This window comes from Spermophilus citellus (genome assembly GCF_964194105.1).
Source record: "Spermophilus citellus genome assembly, chromosome: 15".
Lineage (NCBI taxonomy): Eukaryota > Metazoa > Chordata > Mammalia > Rodentia > Sciuridae > Spermophilus > Spermophilus citellus.
The window spans coordinates 35,373,128-35,391,380 of NC_138195.1; the positions used below are offsets into that span (position 1 = coordinate 35,373,128).

Consider the following 18,253-nt stretch of genomic DNA (forward strand, 5'->3'; position numbering starts at 1 on the left):
ACTCCCCATGTAGCAAGTACCATTACTGCCCTCATTCTACAGATGAGGAATTAAAACACAAGGAGTATAAACAATATGCCCAAGGTCAGAGTCAGGAGGGCAGAATTTGAACCCAGGCAGGTAGATCACCTGCTTATTACAGTACACCATTCTCAACATCCTAGTCACTAGGCTCAAGACACTGGATATAGGTGGTTTTTAGACTAAGAATGTTCAAGATAAACTCTACATTCTTCTGGGGCAAACTAACAGAAAATGTCAATTCAGGTCCACAATGTGAGGGAGTAAGATTTGTGGAATTAAATGCACCTAAACTGGAGTATCAATTTAAGAATGTACTAGCTGCTATAATTTGGATCTTAAGTGCTCCCCAAAGGTCATTGTGTTAAAAAGACTTGGTTCCTTGGGGTGGCAGGGCGCTACTTCAATGTGGTCAGACCTTTAGGAGTGGGGCCTGATGTCAGGTCTTCAGGTCACCCAAGGGGATTGTGGAATCCCAGCCTCTCCCTCTTTTGCTTACTGGATTTGATGAGGAGAGTAGTTTTGATTGTCCATACACTCCAGCCATGTGCTATCTTACCACAGATCCAAAACATCAGGGCCAATTATCACAGACTGGAACCTTTAAAACTGGGCCAAAATAAACCCTTTTATAGGCAGATTGTCTTAGGTAGTTGTTATAGTGACAGAAAACTGAATAACACTAGCTTTGCCATGGGACACATTACTGAGAATACAATGTAAACACCAAGGATCAATTCGGGAATAAGTGTATGTATACCTGTCCTCCAAGAACTTGACGATGGCATAAACATTCTATGATTACTTCAAGATTCAGTGAAGGCTTCCTGGATAAGGAAGCATTTGAGAACACTGAGTAAACTGTTCATCTGAAAAGTATTTATTGTGTGTCTGCTTTGCACCAGATATTGTGGATAAACTAGAACCAGGGTTTGATTCCTACCCTCATGGGGAGGACAGAAAATGATTACACCAAGTAGTGTCTACCCCTGTGGAAAAGGCATAGAGGTGGGGAACACAAAGGACATCTGTTAGAATCGAATGTGTATGTTTTGGAATATGATTAGGAATGGGGTAGAGGCTGATGATGGCTCATTGCTGTTTCATGACCTCAGTGAAATACTTAGCTTTGTTTTCTGTAGTACATCTGATTTCTTAGTGGGTCCCACAGACAATGATGAAAGTGGAGAAGATTTGTACAACACTTGCACACACAAACCGAATTGAAAGTTTCCAAAATGACACAATCACATCCTTCAATGCTTATTTCAAACCTAAGCATCTTAATTTCAGAATTCCCACCATTATTCATTACCTTTGCCCAATTTGCTTCAAATTAAAACATTACGCTTTTAGGGGATATTGCAAGAGTAGAAGAGTAGGTTAAAAAAAAAAAAGACTTGACATTCCAAGTAGAATATCCCAGTGTGATACAGACAGATGCTTGGGAACTATCAGAAAATGAATGTCCTTCTAGGCTGAGTATATTTTAAAAAGTCGGTTTAATTCAAGTTTCTTCCTACTCTTCAAAGCTCTGTGTAGTAGTGAGGCAAACTCACTCACTCAATAAACAGACACTGAGCCTCTGGGAGGTGTCAGTAAGGGACAGCTACTGAGCTACTGCTTATGTTAGGGCCCCCATTCATCTCAGACACATCTCTGAATATACTCAACACTACATTGTACGGAGGCATCTCAAGTCCCCGAACTCACTTTTAGTTAATTGTGGGGACCACAAAGATGCTTATGTATTGACATTTTAGTATGAAAATCAGATTTTTAATTAAAAAATATAAAAATACATAAATCCCAAATGTTAATATTGAGATTTCTCAGTAGTGAATCAAGTGTTTTTCTTCTTCTTTCAGCTTTTGTATTTTATCTACCACTACCTCATATCCATTTATACAAGAGCACTGAAAAACTGGCAAAAAATTCCAGCATTAGAAGTAAAATATGTAACCCTAAAATACTGAAACTAAGTATTACTCAAGTTAAATAACTCCAAAATTGGTCTCCAGGCTTATACATTTCAAGTCATTCATGACATTAGTGATCTTAAGAGAGGAAAAAAAAAAAAAAACTAAAAGAATGGGTTGTTAATGCTTAAAAATAGAAAGTAAAATTTTCTCTAGTCACTCACTTTTCCCCAGTTGCTATTGATTTTAGCCATAAATCATATTTCATCTGAAATTGTAACTTACCTTTCTCTATAGTGTTGGGAATTTTAATCAAAATTTCCTTTTGTTGCTAATTTATAATTTGTCGCTAGAGGGAGTTGTTGTCCTCTTTTTAAGTCTTATCAATGCTAAGAAAAAGGTTTTTCCTTTAATATGCCTGACTTAACATAATTTAAAAATATGAATGTGTCCTAAGAGTCACAAATGTCTATATAATGTCTAAAAGGACTTCTAATTATCTGTTATTTGGGTTACCATTTTGTAGCTACTCCAATGAAATCCAGCCCAATTTTGATGCTGATGAATTAAAACTAATTTCAAAAAGGTTTTTGAATCGTTTTGAAAATGAACTTCTGCTATTACCACTATTACCACAAATACATAACTGTGAAAGTAAAAGTGATAAATGTTTCATATAAGAAAAACTTCATTTCAAACTATGTTCAAGAAAAACATAAAAAACAGTGCTTGGTATATACTAGAATTGCAACAAATACTTATTAAGCTAACAATAATGATTTTTAAAATCCAGGGATGCAGGGTTAGTCTTTTTTTTATACCTTGTACCTTACTGAGAACAGAAATTCAGATGTCAACACTATTCATACTTGTACTAATCTCACCATAGGCAGGTTTCACACATGATCAGCCAACAAAATTCCATACAAACTGCAAAAATAACTTCAAATAAGAATTTCTAGATAACTGTAGATAATAACCTAAACAGTGTACTACAAAGTCTTTTAGCTCAACCAGGTTATCAGGGAAATTTTAAAAATGGTTGGTGGCTGCATTTATCTCATTTCCCAGGCCTGTCATCAGCTTAATCAATGCCAAAAACTCATATGGAAAATGGATAAAGGCTCTCATATGATCATAGAACATGAAGAGGAGCATGGTCGCAACAGAGCGCAAACACAGGTCTTATGCCTGTCCAATGAAACCACTGACATTTGTCATCAGCTTTTTCTTCCAATAGTGCTGCCTAAAATTATAATCTGTTCCAAGAAGGAAGAAAAAGGGAAAGCAGAAGGTAAACATCCACCTTGAAAGCATGTGGATACTTTTGACAATTACAAACTATTAGGAGTTTCAAACCATGGAGGGTTTTCTGTTTCTGAACCATAAAAGGTCTATTTTTAATGAGCAATTTTTCTTGCCTGAAGGGAAGGAAAATACTCTTAGACAGCAAATATGTCATCCACCAGAACAGAATGACAACACTCACCCAAGCCATCAGAACAGCAAATCTAAAGGCATCTTTATTGTGTGTGCTGGAAACAGTCTAAGCAGGTGCCTGGGGATCAATTAGCATTAATTCTGTGTAGCGCCCAATATTCTTACTGGGCTCCCCATCCTCTTAATCTCAATCCCTAAATTAGCATGAATTAATGAGTTCCTAGTTTGTAGATGAATTAGAAGTACAGAGACTTTCTGGTGACATCTTTGGGTTCTAAAGGACATTCAATGACAGCTTTGTCAAAACAAAATAGTTTATTCCCCTTTATCTCTCTCCTTGTTGTTCTTTTGAGCTTTTCCATACAGCCAAGGGCAGATAGTAGGCTATCAGCTGGATACTATTTATCAAACAGCAATACCAAGGTTGTCTTAAAGGGAGCTCCAAATTTAAAGGTTAATTTGGGGAGTTATCCATGGGAAAGAGGCATTATGACAAGTTTTTAAAAAATATATTAAATCTTACCTCAAATTACCATGACCAATAAAAACATCTTTTATTTTTTCCTTTTCCAAAAAAGGGTACCCAGGAAATATGTGTAATTGTCACTTAGATGAATTTGCTTAGCCATTTAGTCATTCCGTTTGATCCTCAGATTATTCTAAGTCTTGTATTTGAGAAGTACTGCGGAAGCAGGAAGTGTCTGCCTAAAACGCAAACCTCCGCGGGTGAGCAAAGGTAATGGGAAACAGATCCCACAAGTGGCAGGAAATACCAGTGGGGACAACGGCTGGGCACTCTCCCAGCACTGGCTCTGCTGCCAAATGCCACAGGACCACATCGCAGGCATCTGCACACTCTGACTTCTGCTTGAGGGAGAAGGGAAACCGGGGTGTTCAAAGACTAGAGGGCTTCCCCCAAATAGGGGAAAAAAAACCCAACACCAAAGCATTTCACTTTAAAGCATTCTAAAAATGTCACAGCCAGCAACGTAGGGATAGAAGGCTAAAGGGAGTACAGAGGTGTTAAGAAGGATGGGAATGGTTCAGCAAAGGTAAAAATAGAAGGCTTCCTGTGGCTGCTAGATAGCCTCCTCCTGAGGAAGCATACTTTTTGAAGGATATTAAAGTCTCCCCTGACCCCCTTTAACAAAAGGGAGGGGGCCATGCTTCTCTAATAAAAGCATCTCCGTTCCTGTTGTCTAAATTAACCGAAACAAATGGTGTCTGCCTATGAAAAGGATGAAGCAAGGGATTACAAGGTCGATGTTCCCTGGCCAAAAATGCACCATGCTTAGATTTTACATTGAGTGCCAAAACCCGAAGGTCACTCACTTAACAGCAAACTAGGCTCTTGCCATCCGGTGTATTCCAATGAATGAAATGAGGAACTTGGAAGCCGTTTAGTAAAGTATGGTAAAATGCAGGTGAACAAGCAGTTGGTTGACATAGTGACTCTTTTTGAGTGCATTAACCTTGTTGGGTCACTTACTTTAAAAATCGGGGTATGGGAGGGGGGTTCTATTAGGTGATTTAAAAAATCTTTTCCAGATCTAAAACTGTGGTTTTGTTCTCTTTATAGGAATGATACATATATGCATTTATATGGATACATATATATATATATGGATCTTTGAAATTCACATTATGCTCAGTAAATGAAGCAGCAGCAGATGGGTTCCACCTGCCAAAGGAAATCCTTCCCAACATCCTTGCAAAACCCATTCATTCATTCACAATATAGTGGTTTAGATAGGACTTATACACATTTCATACACCTGGAGATCCAGAGAAGGAATAGCAGCAAAGACCTCTGGCAGCATTTGTGAACAGTAATCAGAGACAACCATTAAGGTCACAGCTTGAGTGCTGATGTCTATGTTCTGTGGTTGCAAAACGGGGGAGATTCGTGATGTTCCCAGGAATGACAGTCAGAGGCTTAAACAGCTCTGAAGAAAAACCAAAATAACTACATGAAACTACTGCACTCTGGTGAAACACAAAATGTCATCACAACACTTTCAGAATTTATTTCTTCATTAGGATGTCAGGAAAATTAGGGCTCTCACATCCCACCTTTTCTTCTGACTCAGAATGGTGTGTGTGAGAACTTCCTTGGCACAGATCCTGAAAGCAGGGGGGCCAGCAGATGAATTTATTGTCATTTATTAGTGTTCCATTTTCTATTTTCCAAAACATTTGACCTATTTACAAAAATCATACATCATCTTCCCTTTACCATTTGCCTCCTGTGATAACCTAGTAGGGAAAGAGTGGTTAAGCTTTAGTTACCTGCTCTTGTACATTTTCTCAGTTTAGAAGTGGTCCTCATCCCCATGACCTCAACCTACTAGCTGGGGAGAGCTGTGAGATGCTAGCATGGACTATTTTGTATTTACTGGAAGCAGCTTCCTGCCCTGAAGGAAGAGAAGAATTGATTGCTAATTCCTTTGAAATGTCTTCTTTTGGGCTGTGGCTCCCCTCCAACTGAGCAGACATAAGCCTTATTATAACTGATACTCATGCTTTATTTGGAGATAAAATTGTGGCCAATGGCTCCAACATGACTCTGTGGATGCCACACCTTTTCACAAGATGCCAGTCTGAAGCACTGACCTTTATCTCTTCATCCATAATAAATGCCCAGCCTTAAAGGACCAGGGCCAGGAGCAAATCCAGGAGGAAGTTAGGGATATGTGGCATAGAACTGAATTATTATGCCTTGGCCCCAGGCTGCGATAAGTGAAGATGTCTTTGGATATATAAATGTTAGTCTAGAAATATGACAGCTAGAGCAGAATTACTAGGCCCTAGGAAACAGTCAACAGAAATGTAGCGAGAGCCACTTTCTAGTAGCCACATTAAAAAGCGAAATTACATTAACAGGTTTTCACTCAAAATATCTGAACTGTTATTTCAACACTGAACATTTGTTTTCTTTCTTACCAAGTTTTTGAAATCTGGTATGTGCTTTGCAACTTCTCAGACAAGTCATCTTTAAAGTGCTCAACAGCTGCACGTTGCTAGCAGCTGCTCTACTGGATGCAGACATCTGGGACAGGACACTTCATTTTATTTAAGAAAAAAGTCTGACATAGTGCTTAACAGTTTGGCTACAGAGCCAGAGTTCTGGGGTCCAGCTATTGATGTATAACTTTGAGCAAGCCATTCATCTTTCGAAGTCTCAGTTTTTGTAAAATTGGCCTAGCAATTCACCTGCTCCAGAGAGTTGTTGATACCACAAAGACTCAGGAAATGCAGGCTATCATTCTTTGTTCTTTATGCTATGCAATAAGCATCTTCTATGGATTAGGTGCTGTGAGACACGAGACAACTCTCTTTTCTACTGAATATAGAATATTATTTTGGCCTTAAGGAACTCTAAATCTAGCACAAGTGATTTACGTAACTATTTACGGCTATTTAGTTATGGCTATTTACATAACTAAATGTAATAGACAACATTTAAATTGTGGAAATAGAGGTAAATACAAAGTGCTCTTGAAGTACAGAGAAAGGAAAGTTTCAGTGGTATTCGAGAAAAGGACAGAGAAAGAACTCTGATTTCTAGTGTTTGCCAATATCCACGATGTAAATACTTTCACGGTGACTGATGTCAAGCTGCCAGAATATTGCTGAATAATTAACAATCAGCAATCTAGTACAAGCTAGCTCCAACACACCCCTGGAAAAATTCCAACTTACAGGAAGAAGAATGGTTAGCCAAGTGGGTTATCAGCCTGCCCTTGAAAGATAAGTAGGAGAGAAGAGTGCTTAAAGTGAGGAGGAAAGAATGAGTGGAAAACAAAATAGGAGGCATTAAAGCATATCATGAGTCAGAAAATAAGTAATCTCTTCCTTGGGCCAGAGTAAAACATACCTTAGAGGATACAATAGGAAATGAATCTGGAAAGCAAGCTTGATATCAGACCATAATGAAAATGGAATGCAGGAATAGAAGAGGGAGCTTTTTCCAAAAAACAGGGAATTTACAAAGGCCACTTCTGTGTATACATTATCTCACTTTTTCCTACCATAGACCTGACTAGTAGACAAAGTAGACATGACCATTCTTGTAGTGGGTTAAATACTGGCTTCCAAATGATAGTGCATCCGATCTTCAGAATGTCACCTTATCTGGAATAAGGATCTTAGCAGATATAATTACTGTAGAGATACTGAAAAGAGATTATCCTCTTTAAGGTGGGCCTTGAATCTAATGACAAATGTCCTTGTAAGATACAGGAAGGGGAGACACAGAAACAGCTGGAAGTGATACACCTACAAACTAGGGAGTGCCAAGGATTGCCAAACCCACCAGAAGCTGGTGAGGAACCAGGAACAGATTCTCCCTCAGAGCCTTGCTGACCCCTCTGTTCCAGACTTCCGGTTGCCAGGACTATGAAAGCTCACGTGTTGGTTAAAGCTACCCAATTTGTGGTGACTTGTTGTGGCAGTCCTGGCAAACTAATACAACTCCTTAAAAGTGACAAGCAATAGAATCAAAGCTTCAAAGGTGAAGTTACTCATTCAAAACCACTGATCTGGAATCAAATCTCAGAATAGCTTTCCGGGGCTCAATTTCCATTCCACAGAATTTGTCCTTCAAAGAACACACAGGTCTAGGAAACATGTAGAAGCTGCAGAATATTACCTCATGGGATAAAAGCAACAATGCAAGCTTCACTCCCACTGGGAAGAGAGAATCATGCTTTTTTTCCCCCCTGTCATTTCCTCACATTCTCACTCACCTCTACTCATAGGTGGAAACACCCAGACCAGGGCAACCTGCTGGTGCCCAGGCAAGACTCTTGGTATTACGGTAATGCTGGGCCTTTGGACAGCTCCAAGTGAAGTTGTCTCTGGGCTGTTTGCTCTGGGCTGAAAACTCACTCTGCTGGTGTGTGTAGTGCCACCCTTTAGCCTTGCTGGAGAAACAGAAGTCACTTGAGGAACTGAGTGATTTTTGCCATTGCTGAAGGATTTGACAAGCATATCCCAAGGGTTTCTACCATCTTCCAGGACACTGAACATCCATTGGAGGTCCTGTGGCAAGGTCACTTCTAAGAACAGAGTGGAGTCTCACAGCACATGGGTGTGAGGTACACCCCGTACAATTATGCTCCATGAACCCTGAAGTACTTTGCCTTCCGGGAGGAAATAGCAAAACACATTTCTGCAAATTCACTGAAAACATTATCTTTAAACTCACTGAAAATCTGATAATCCCAGGAGTAAGAGAGGAGCCATGTATCCCCTCAAAGTGAACACTGTGCAAGTCACAATGGATCCATCTGCTCTGGAACACTTTTAGCCACCTTTTATTTCCCTCAGGTGCAGACTTCAAGGAATTGCTTCTCTGCCATTCACACTGCCTATTGATTTCAGTATAACCACCAGAGCTAAGTGTGCCCTTGGCACCAGTGGCTCTTCTATTGTGATTTCCTAAGAGCAACCAGTGCTGCTCTTTGAAGTTCTGGCAAAGTATGGTTGCTCTCTTTCAAGAGTAATGGGGATCATATTTTTCCCAAGAGATCTTTCTTGAGCATCAGAAATAAGCAAGCCCAGGCTTACTGCCCTCTGTTGACAAGACCCTCTTATGGACATCTCTATTTTGATAGTGACCCACAGTTATTGCAACATAAAAACTGGCAAAGAGGATCTGCAAAGCCACCCCAAAAGAATGAAGCAATTGCCAAAGGCCCAGCCAGGGTTCTCTGCTGGATCTTTCAAAAGGAAACATCACTGGAAAATCACCCATTAATTCTTGATACCCTATCCCTAGGGAGCTGAAAAGTGATTTTAGAAAACCATTTTTTTTTAAATTCAATGTCTTATAAGTCTTCAAGGAGCAGGAAGCCCTGTGATAAGTCTGGTTGAAATCACCAAAAAGCGTTGAGTGCCAAGTGCAGTTCACAAAAAGGATCTTCTCATCTTTTCATCTTCCAAACTTTATTCAAACCAACACCAATGATATGGAAGTTTGTAGTTCTTAAATGAAATTTCCAAAGGTTAAATATTTGATTTAAATTGGATGCAGGCAAACTTTAGAGTGTTTCTGTTCAATGAGGTTTTCCTTTCACTAATTTGGTCAGGGAGGGTCGTTTGTTCTATGGCTACTGGAAATTTCTACAAGTTGAGTTTCAGGTACTAAGGTGTCCACAGCTTTTGAAGAAAGATTCGAGCATTTCTATTAGTCATTTTGTGGTCCACAGGACACTGCTGACCTCTGTGTCATAAAGAAGCAGGGGATTCCCCTCCAAGTCAAATTTACTATTTGCCTCAAAGAAAACTAAACTCTGAGTCCCATTTACTTCTGTACAAGGTATTGATTACACTCTGCAGTTCACAATGTGGTTGAGAGGACTGAACTCTTCTTCTCCACATCTCTCACCTCTGTGCAGATGCTCTCTAGAGGAGAAAATCTTATTACCTACTTCCCAGCTCCATTCTCTTTCAAGTTAAGAATTCTGTGCTTAAGTACATTTTCCATCCATTTAAGTTGTCTTCATATTCTGGGTTCTTTTCTCAAAGAAAATTAAAATATATCTCACGCTTGTGTGTGTGTGTGTGTGTGTGTGTGTGTGTGTGTGTTGGTAACAAATTCTCCAAGTCTTAGAGACTTCAAAGCTAAACAGTAATGACTTTGGGATTTGAGTAGGATCTAGAAGATATACAGGAAAAATGGCTAAATACATGTTTGAGACATTAAAGTCTTCTTTACCTTTTACCTTGTTTTCTCCCATACTCTGACTGAACATGGATCTTTTTAACACTAGACAAATCAATAAGAAACAGCTAAAGAGAACAAAGCTAAACAGGAATTCCCCTTCTGTGATTGTTTTCTGAAATGTATGTAACATCATTTTTCAAAGTTTATGCACAAATATTTGCAAGCACCCTGGAAATCCCCATTAGAAATACACACACACACACACACACACACACACACACACACAGCCAGAGTGAATATGGCTGATTTATAGGTTTCTCATCATCTGAAGCACAACAATGAATCAAACAGCTGGCTTTTCTTTCCTATATGCAAATTAGATCTTTTTAAAACCATTCCTATCCACCACTCTCCCCCCTTCTTTTTGGAAAGTGGATTTGGAGTAGGACATTTCCTTTGTGGTTTTGTTCCATCTACAAAATCATAATAGCAGTTGGATTATAACTACTTATCTGTAGTCCTGACTTGAAGGAGAAACTTCAAGGATTACATCTTTTGAAAACATCATTCTTGATCCTCTCTGACACTGAAATGCACTATCTTATATACACAGAAAAATGAGAGGGGGAGAAAAGCACAGTCTGCAGTAGAAGTACAATCTAGAATGACACTCTTCTCCTATCCACAGTCTGCCCTCAGGCTCTTCCCTTCAGCTTCTATTAATGCCAGCCCAGCCTCTTAGGATCTCTCCAGTGTCTCCTATGGGCTTTAGAGCTCCATGAAATTGCAACCCTAACACTGATAAGAACAGGAAGAAGCACTTCCTCTACAACAGGGAAGAAAGCCAGGGAGGTCAGTTTACTGGCCCCTGCCAAAGAGAACCCCATTCAAAGGACTGGGATGAAAATAGGCCACCTTTTGGCTCTGCCTAAAGTAGGACATCCTGAGATCGTGTTTTTATTGGATAAACAAAAAGGTTCCTCTGTTCAATTTGAGCCTATCTGAAAATCGAAATTAAAACAATCTTTCTTCTGCAATCTGTATTTGGGGTAAAAAATGGGAGTTCATAACCCACTTGAATCGAATGTATGAAATATGATATGTCAAGAGTTTTGTAATGTTTTGAATAACCAATAAAAAAATAAAACAATCTTTCTTCTTTCTTAAAATTTTTGAAGTTCACAAATAACGCATTTGTAGCAGAAGCACTGAGTTATTACCAAAATAATTCAGCCACAAAAGAATCTGATGCTGATATAGTAAGACCTTATACAGTACTGCAACTAATTGTTCAAATTTTTTTATCACTTAAAATGAATTGAACAAGTAGGGAAAATAACCACATTTTTACAGTGACACTGGGGGCGGGGGTGGATTGAACCCAGGGATGTTCTAACACTGCTACATCCCCAGCCATTTAATTTTTTTTTTTTTAATTATGAGACTGTCCAAGTTTCCCATGCTGGCCTTGAACTTGTGATTTTTCTGCCACAACCTCACTGGAATTATAGATATGTGCTACCACACTCAGGAACACATTCTTAAATATGAGAAAGTTGTATACTATCATGAAAACTATATCTCTGTAATGTTAACAGCAATAAGTAGCATTCTTTGGATTGGTGTTTCCAAATGTTTGAGTATTTTTGTTGTTGCTGCTGTTAGAATGTTTTTAAGGCAGTGAAAACCACTTTCAAACAAGATCTTAATAAGAAACCCCAATGCATAAAAACAACATTAAGACTATTTTACAGAATCCAATTATACTACCACATTTACTCACTATAAAGCTAGTTAATAATAATGTGGTTGCTTTGATTTACTCTCAAATTTTAAACTGAACATCATAAGTATTTGTCTTAGCACTCATTATGTTTATATTTGGGAGGCTGGAAAATTGCCAATAATATAGACAAGCAGTTTTTAAGGCGTAATAGTTCTTAGTTTCTCACCTTGTCAAGATGTTCTTCAAGGAAACATAGACAAACCAAGCTTTAATAAAGGATACACAAAAAATCCTAACAAGGCAACAATGACTAATGCACTTGGGGTCTTGTGCTAGCATTGTGTATTTCATTATAGTTTATAACTAGTTTATAATTAACTCACTTCCAAATCATAATGATAATTGTCATCTTGATTACATGCCTGTCTCCTTGCCATGTATCCCCACATTTGAGGCACAGTGGCCATCCACCAGTAGGATGACTCTGTAGCAGGCTTCTGCAATACCCTTGATCTTCATCAGCCAAGATCAACTCAGACCAAGTTGTTACTCTTCCTTGGATCCTCTACCCATGTTTCCCCAAGACTCAGGTCTTGCCACATAAGAGTCTAATCAGGGATAGGCATCCAATCCCCAAGTTCAATCTCTAATATTAGCTCTTTGCTTTATGTCACCAGCTCTAGTACTCTCTGTTTGCCATCTACCACTAAAGGTTCATCCTTTTGATCTCCTTTACCCTGAGCCCAGGTCATATGCTTATTAGTCTGCTTAGGTCTTTGACTATCAACTATAGTTGGGATCTAATTTTTTTTTTTTAAAGGGAAAGGGCAGACACTGGTGGGCCTCAATTCCTGGAGTCAATCACTTGAGGAAGACGTCAACCTCTTAAGGAGGTAAACTTATAAGACAGCCTTAGATGACAGACAACAAGGGCCTCTCTACCTTGGTCTTAAGCATGGTTTGTCATAAGTACTCCAATATAAATATTTCAACAAGATAACATTATTGTACTCTCTGCACAGAAATAGGCTAAACTTGCAGAGAGTTCAGTGCACAAACTTTGTTGGGTGTGTGGAGGGGCAGTAAGGTGCTGGGGATTGAACCCAGGACCTTATGCATGAAAGCAAGTGCTCTACCACTTAGCTACATCACTAGCTCAACATGCACAAAGTTATAGCTAAACTGCTCATGCTAGAAAGAGGTGGAAATGAAGGCTATAGCAGTTACCAAAGGCCTACACATTCACATGGGCAGCACTGTCTGTCTACACCAAGTAAATAAAAAGCGTCCTCATGACAAATAACCATTAAGACCCATCAAGCTAATGTACAGGTATTAAAGGAAATGGGCAGAAGAAAAAGGCTCTGGCAGCCCAAGCAGAAATGAAGTCAGAAGTCAAGCCTGGAATCTGAAGATTTAGTTGATGTATGTATCAAATCTGTGTTTATATCCCTTTAGTTCACTCTTGGCATTTAGCAAGTTCCAGTGGTCTCTCCTGTTAATGGACCCACAGGAGGGACTACCTCTCATGTCACCCATCACTGGCTACAAAGGTCTTCAGCATCTCCTTGGAGGTCAGGAGCTGAGGGACTCTGAAGCCTCATAGGAAAGTTAGACTGAAAGGAAGAGTCAGGGCCTTGTGCTTTTCTCCAGGGGAGAACCTCCTTGAAGGCTGTGGATTCTGTTTCATTATTATCAGAAATAGCTTTTCTTTCATGTCTGCATAGTCTTTGTTTGGGTCTTCTCCCTTTCCATCCTCTGGTATTTTCTCTCAGCAGCAAGATGAGTCTGAGGGGGCACCATTGAAATGCAGTGAGAGGCAGTATAGTACCAGAGGAGACTATGTGGACCAGCTCTGGCTCAACCACGGCTCTAGAGAGCCATTTCTTCAATGGTCTTTTGAAAATTACCTATTTTTATATATAGAATTTATTTATTCATTTATTTATTGGTAGTAGAGATCGAGCCCAAGGGTACTTCACCACTGAGCTACATCCCCAGCCCTTTTTATCTCTCATTTTGAGACAGGGTCACACTAAGTAGCTGAGGCTGACCTCAAACTTGAGATCCCCTGCTTCAGCCTCTCAAGTCACTGGGATTATAGGCATATGCCACAATGCCTAATTCTACATTCTCTTTTTAATAGGGTCACTGTGAGGATTAAAAGAGGTAGGGATGGAAAGTAACTTTGACATTGTCTAGCATACAGCACTCCCCCCCACCAAAAAAAAAAAGTTGGCTTGTGTTATTTCCCATATATAAAAATTCCCAGGCAAGTTGTGAAGTTCTATGCAAAAAAAAAAAAAAAAAAAATCTCTAAATTGGCATCCTATAGGTTAGGATGGAAGTTGCTAGGAAATGAAAGTGCATTCTCTTCTGTCATGTTCTTCCAAAGGAAACTAGCTTCTTCCAATGATCTTGTATTGCTAAAGTAACTTGAGAAAATGAGATTTTCTAGGAGCCCAGATGCTCCATAATTCCAAAATCATGTTCCATAATTGCTGTTGAGATTCAACATCTCTTAGGGTGGGGCCCTCTGCGCATCAGGTATACCTCGGGTCACAGTGAGTAACATATCCCCCACCCCGTCCCAAAGAGTTCACAGTCTAGAGAAAGAAGCAAATGCTAATTGATTATGACATCAGATACAATGGCTGAGTGTGCAGCCCTGCTGGGGTTAGTCAACAAAAGCAGAAAGGAAAGGAAGTTGGTTCTGTTTCCTGGGAGATGACAAACAGAAGGAGATGAAAGCAGCAAGGTGTTTTTCCTTATGAACTTGCATTATCACTTTGGATGTATAATAAGAGAAAAGGGGACAGGAAAAAAAAAAGATACACACATAAGAAAAAGTATCTTCCATTATAGAAATGGGTAGACTAAGGTAATCGTAGCAGAAAAAAATTTACTAATGTCAGCTACAGCTACACAAGACTCCCAATCTTTGCAGTGGAATTTTGTCTGGAAAGTGAAAATTAGGTTCATGTTTTGGGGTCTATAAATGATGAAGTAAAAGGAAAAAACTTATTATTCATAACTAAAAAAAATAAAACAAGGAGCTAATGGATATGGATTACCTTTGTCAAAGGGAATTAGATTGGCCTTAATATTTCCAGTAAAAAAAAATTTCTGCTTAATAAATTTTTTTTTGAGGGGTAGGGGTGATGCAGGTAATTGAACCCAGGGCTTTGTGCATGTGAGGCAAGCACACTACCAACTGAGCTATATCCCTAGCCCTAGGTGGGATTTTTAAATACAAAATAAAAAGCAAACTAAGAATACAAGTTTGTCCTTCAAAATGAGTGACAGTACACATGTTACCCCAAGCCCAAACTAAAAATATTCAGCTGTGTCTTGAGAGAATCCATTTATAAGAAGCAAATATGTTCCCTTTTCAAAGGATTATGTAAACAATGTGTGAACAACAATACAAAATTCTGTTCCTGTGATATTTAAAAGACTTAAGTCTTGGTCTGAGAGTCAAAGGCATTGCCAATATTTTAAGTGCTGCCTTCATCTAAAAGCCATCCACACCTGTAATAAACAGTCTACCAACCAGTTCTTTCACCATATCCTTCACTTCATAAACCCTGTAAGATCTGGCAGATCACAGAAACCTCTCCTGGGTCTTGTACTAACTAAAAACTTTAACTTTACAATCATACACCTGGATGGGTAAGCCACTGTGGACTTTTCCAGATCCTTCTGCCATAGCTGTTTTCTGCACCTGCTTGGGACTTCTGTCATATTCTTCCACTGGAAACTAGCTTCTTCCAATGCTTTATTATAATCATCTGCTTTTATGCCAAGGCATCATCTTAGGTCTTTTCTAACTGATTGCTTCTTTCCTTGGCACTAATTAATGATGCATGATGCCATTTAAAATGGTTTCTATAAAGCTTTCCCAGACTTTCTCACCCAGCAAGTGCAATGAAGCTACTTTATGAAACATAACCTTAATTAACCAAAGTGGTCTCAGATCAGTAGCCCTGAAATTTTTCAATAGGCTCCAAATGTACAGATGAGTACAACCCCAGTACTTCACTGCTTTTAGAAGTCTAGCCACGTTCTCCTATGCATATGTCTAATTGGTCTTTGTAAAACTCTCTGCACTTGTGTTCTGGGAGCAGCAGTTTCAAAGCAGTCAGTGGTGTGAGACACAAGCCTAAGAAATGGAACCAATTGCTCCGAGGATCTGATGATGGCAGGATGGTTTTGTTGCTCTTGCCCTCAGGTGTCTGAATCTAAATAGAACGCCTAATGTGCCACAAACTCCTTAGAGACAGCCACCACAGGAATCCCCTGTTCCTTGCCTTACTTATGTACTTTCTTGGTAACAACCATGATTTATCTAAAAAGAAACCAAAGAGCAGAAACACCTAAGCTTCTACTATGCAGGTAATCGGTTGTCATCAGGAGAAAGCCCTTAGGGAAATAACTACAAGCTTCCCAGAGGTGTAGGCAATGATTCAGCAAACTAAAGCAGCTAGAAAAGCAATATTTAAGAAAGCAACAATCATTAGAAGCTTAGGAAGAAAATTAAAGTTTGCATGGTACTTACATAAAGCAATTCAAGATAATTGCCAGAGAGTACTCTAATAGAAAAAACATCTAATCTAGAAAGGGTATCGTCAAGAATGACTTCAGAACAATTAAGAGCCACCACCAAAAAACAAACAACTGTCCTAGATATGATCAATGCAAACTCAATTTTCATAGAAATAAAAATGGTATCCACAAGGAGCACAGGCCTATTGTTCAAAACACAATATAAATTATGCGTTTTCAACAGATACCATCATTTCAATTTTTCTATGTCTCTTGAATATTTCTTAGAGACCTGACATGTTGCTTCCTCCAGCATTTCAATTAGATTGGTTGACGTTTTCAGGGCTTTTTGAAAGGTGCTATTTAGAATTCACCTCACTGTGTTATCTATTTTGTGTCATGTTATACTTAAATTCATGTTGGATTTATATTCTAATATTTTGAAGTACGAAAGAATGAGGGGAAAATATTAATTCTGATTTTAAAAATAGTATGTCCCCCCAAAATTGTACCCGAGTCTTTATTTTCTATCATCCTAAGAATTCATTTTCATATTTTCTATGTAAAAACATCAACACAGGGCAGGCTGAAGTGCAAGTTGTTATAAACATGGATGGACATAAAAATTAATTCTAAATTTTATTAAATTAAAAATCCATGGAATAATATTGCATGATGTGGGATATGACTTTATAATCCATGATACCATAGAGAGTTTCGAGAGTTGATGTTAGTTATTACAAAAACACTCATGCTTTGTAAAGAAAGATGCTGAAGCCCAGAAAAGTTATAACTTCTGCTAGCCAATGACCAATCAAGAGCAGGTACAGGGGCATAACTCCAGCACAGATCACAAGAAGTCACACACATGTCCATCTTCAGATGTGCATGAATCCACCCTGGGTGGTCCCAGGTTGTAGTTATTCAGACTTTCCCTCGAGTCTTATCCTCCTGTAGAGTGCCAACATTCCGCTGGTTTCTGTCTAAAAAGACAGAAACTCTCTGATAGGGAGAATATTCTTTCCCTCACATTAGGGCTGAAGGGAGAAACTTTCACCAAACCTAAACAACTGTTAATGAATGCTTCATTTCCCATGCTACTTCATTACACTGCCAAGTGATAATTCAAATGAGAACAATACATTTGAACAATGCTTTACACTTATTAAAACAGTCACCATAAAGATAACTGGATCAGCCAGGCTCAGGGATTGAACCCAGTGCACACCTGTTATCCCAGCAGCTCCAGAGGCCAAGACAGGAAGATTGGGATTTCAAAAGTCATCCTTAGCAAAAGCAAGACACTAAGCAACTCAGTGAGAACTTGCATCTAAATAATATACAAAATAGGGCTGGGGATGTAGCTCAGTGGTTGACTTCCCGCAAGTTCAATCCCTAGTACCAAAATTCATATATTTTACATCATATATTTTTACACACGCACATGCGCTCGTGTACACACACACACACACACACACACACACACTTGGATCAAAATATTTTCATTGCATAGGTTGATTGCTAATGGGTGAGAACATCCAAACAGCTGCCAAGGAGCATTCTGAATGAGTCCAACTACATGACACTCTGGAAAGGTCAAAATCAGTGGTGGGGTGGGGAGTGGAGGATGAATAAATGGACACAAAGGATGTTTTGGGAAGTGAAACTATTCTATATGAAAACATAATGGTGGACACATGCTATTAGACATCATTAAACCAATGGAATGTCAACATTAGGGGGAATTTTAAACTGACTTTAGGTGATAAAAATGTGACAAATCAGACATAATATGAAAGCAGGGTGAATAAAGATTGTTGGCCACAGTGAGTCCAATAATGCACTTATTTAAAGTGAATTTTGTGCACCTTGCACAGAGTTTGTCTGAATTCCCAGCCTAGGTGCGTATGCTCTGAATTCAATGTCCTATCA

At 38.9% G+C, this 18,253-nt stretch overlaps 2 protein-coding genes across 23 annotated transcripts in view; one reads left to right on the forward strand and one right to left on the reverse strand.

Moving 5' to 3' along the window:
• ANK3 (ankyrin 3) overlaps positions 1-18,253 on the reverse strand; it is a 508,367-nt gene that overhangs the window by 386,417 nt on the left and 103,697 nt on the right. The window lies entirely within an intron of this gene.
• The window catches only part of LOC308634041 (melanoma inhibitory activity protein 2-like), a gene marked incomplete at both ends in the record, with an annotated part of 120,304 nt that overhangs the window by 101,662 nt on the left and 389 nt on the right, over positions 1-18,253 (forward strand).